This window comes from Nylanderia fulva, unplaced genomic scaffold, assembly GCF_048542155.1.
Source record: "Nylanderia fulva isolate GAGA-0341 unplaced genomic scaffold, ASM4854215v1 Scaffold1350, whole genome shotgun sequence".
NCBI lineage: Eukaryota > Metazoa > Arthropoda > Insecta > Hymenoptera > Formicidae > Nylanderia > Nylanderia fulva.
The window spans coordinates 732-4,034 of NW_028189570.1; the positions used below are offsets into that span (position 1 = coordinate 732).

The window sequence follows — 3,303 nt, forward strand, 5'->3', positions numbered from 1 at the left end:
GTCACTCACACACAGTCACTCTCAATCGCGCGTGAAATAAAGACACTCGCGTAATAGGGAAATGAACTTTAATATGAGGATCCAATACACGAAACAAATGAAATATAACAAATAGTGCATTCGTAATGCAAAGAAGCTCCGGTCTCGGAAAACGTCCGCACGATGCGATCGCTAGACCAAATCTGTCATGTCTCCCGAAAACAGAAGAAGACCCTTAGTTGTTTAACAACAACTCCCTTGACGACGATCTCCCGGAGGCGTAAAGAGTTGATCCCGCGAAAAGTATCACTCGATACAAAGATGTAGATCCAGGGGCGTAACACGGGGGCGCAACAATATGTATGTAATATATTGTAGGTCAATGTTGGAAATTTGTTATTTTTGGCACAAAAATCGTGCATGAAAAGTGTCATTTTGTATGCACGTGTAATACAATAGTATATTGTGTATCAAGTGCGGAAAGTTGACAATTGTTCACTCGTGTGGGGTGGTCGCACTCGCCTTTGGCTCGTGCGTCCATCCCCCGCACTCGTGACCAATTGTCAATCCGCACGTGATACACATACTATTTTGTATTACAAGTGCAGGCAAAGTGGCTTTGTGCGCGTTTTCTGTGCGCGAGGTGGCCGATCGCACGCCGCTATCTTGCGGCGGCACGGTGCGGGAATAGCCGTGTTCAAAGTCATTGTCCGTGGCTGAAGCCGTCGTGGGCAATGACTTTGAGCGCAACTCAGCCGTAGGCAATGGCTTTGAACGCGGCTTATTCACTCACCGTGTCACCGCTAGATGGCGGCGTGGGAAATCGGCCTGTAGCATTCATCATCCACACCTTTCATTTACACTCTACACTTTTATTACACCTTACACTTTTCACTGCACTTTTACACTTTTTACATCTTTATACATTTGTAATAACTTCAATTCATTAATATACATAATGTTTTTAAGAAAAATCAATATTTCCATAACAACACATTCATTCATTTATTTGTTACATATTAATTCTTTTTGTTCTTTTGCTTTATACTTTCAATGAATAAACATTACTTTTTCAAAGATCTGGTGAATTTATTTATAAGTCGCTACATTTTTGGTGACCCCGACGTGATATTAAAGCCGACGTGATATTAAAGCCGACGTAATATTAAAGCCGACGTGATATTAAAGCCGACGCATTTTAAAGGCTGATGCGGAATAAGTGCCAAGTGATCGTCGTATTTGAAGTCTGCGAAATATTATCATCGCTTGGAAGAATTGCTGGATATTCTGATTTTAAGAGATTCATTCTCCGGATCTTTGAAACATCAGAGGCGGATTAGTCCTTCACGGAAATTCTCAAATCATTTTATCGGATTCCTGGAACAAGAGGAAAATGCCAATCGATAGATCACCAGTTAGACCCTGTTCGGATACACAGATTGATATGGATTTGGCGAGCGGATCAAATCAGGTTGGATCAGATAATATTAATATTTTACCTTCTCAAACTGGACATCAGGTGAGTGATCCTATGTTACAAATTCACTCAAATGAGTTTCGTTCATTAAAACTACCGACTTTCTGGCATAAACAACCTAAACTCTGGTTTGCTTCTATTGAAAGTGAGTTTACGGTTTATCGAATTCGATCAGATGATATTAAATATAGTTCTGTCATTCGTCATCTTGATGAACAAGCCTTAGTAAACATATCTGAAGTCATTGAAAATCCACCTGAAACAGATAAATATAATTATTTAAAGAAAATATTAATAAATCGCTTTACGGATTCAGAGGAAAAACGTTTGAGACAAATATTAGCTGGAATTGAACTTAATGATAAAAAGCCTTCGGAATTACTTCGAGAAATTCGTCATTTGTCTGGAGGATCTTTAGCAGATAGTGTTTTGCAAATGATTTGGCTTCAACGCTTACCACATAGAATTCAAACGACTTTAGCCGTAGTAGAGGATGTTCCTCTTGTTAAACTTGCGGAATTAGCCGATAAAATTGCTGATCGGGACGGCGGTTTGCAAGTCGCGGAAGTTTCCAATAATGCAAATAATAAATCTTCGGATTTCGCGGATTTGCTACGAAGAATCGAAGCTCTTGAAGTTTCTCGTCGTCGAGATCGTTCCAAAAGCCGGTCTAGAGAGAATAGAAGATTTAGATCGTTATCGCGTAACAAAGACAAATCAAATAAAGATATTAAAGATACATCAATTTGTTTTTACCATAAGAAGTTTGGTGATAAGGCTAAACGATGTACTTTACCTTGTTCTATGTCCAAAACATTCTTGGCTTCACAGGAAAACTAAAAACGCCGCTTAAGACTGAGGCTGCTTACGACGGTGTTTCTAACAATCGCCTCATTATTTTCGACAGACATTCAAATTTGAATTTTCTTGTCGATACGGGCGCTGATATATCGTTGTTACCTAAAAAGGTTTTATTGAAGCCGTGGCATACTAATTTAAAACTTTTTGCCGCAAATGGTACTCAAATTAATACTTACGGTTCTAAAACTTTAATTTTGAACCTCGGTTTAAGGAGAGAATTCAAATGGAAATTTTGTGTCGCGGATATTCAACGTCCTATTTTAGGCGCCGATTTCCTTTGTCATTTTAATCTCCTAATTGACATTAAAAACAAGAAATTGATTGATAATGTTACCGGTCTTATGAATACTGGAAAAATTCAAGAAGTTGCACATTTGTCAATTTTTACCACATCTCCTAATTCTGTGTACCACAAATTTTTAACCGAATTTCCAGGACTCACCCGTTTTTCTCCAATTTCCTCGGTAAAAACACATGGTGTTGAACATCATATCGTTACGGAAGGTTCTCCTAAATTTTCGACTCCCAGAAAACTTACTCCTAAGAAACTTAAATGTGCCAAGGAAGAATTCAAGTCTATGATGGAGCAAGGAATTTGCAGGCCTTCAAGCAGCTCCTGGGCAGCCCCTCTACATATGGTACCTAAAAAGGAACAAAATTCTTGGAGACTGTGTGGTGATTATCGTGCACTCAATTCAGAGACTATCCCGGATCGTTATCCTTTGTCAATTTTTACCACATCTCCTAATTCTGTGTACCACAAATTTTTAACCGAATTTCCAGGACTCACCCGTTTTTCTCCAATTTCCTCGGTAAAAACACATGGTGTTGAACATCATATCGTTACGGAAGGTTCTCCTAAATTTTCGACTCCCAGAAAACTTACTCCTGAGAAACTTAAATGTGCCAAGGAAGAATTCAAGTCTATGATGGAGCAAGGAATTTGCAGGCCTTCAAGCAGCTCCTGGGCAGCCCCTCTACATATG

General features: G+C 39.1%; 1 long non-coding RNA gene across 1 annotated transcript; it reads right to left on the reverse strand.

Moving 5' to 3' along the window:
- Nucleotides 1–1,558: 1,558 nt before the first annotated feature.
- LOC146724383 (uncharacterized) lies at nt 1,559–2,590 on the reverse strand. The gene is made up of 4 exons (XR_014924091.1): nt 2,494–2,590; nt 2,253–2,416; nt 1,914–2,126; nt 1,559–1,712 (listed from the first exon to the last, which is right to left on the reverse strand). It is a non-coding gene; the product is annotated as an uncharacterized LOC146724383 (long non-coding RNA).
- Between the last annotated feature and the right edge of the window lie 713 nt (nt 2,591–3,303).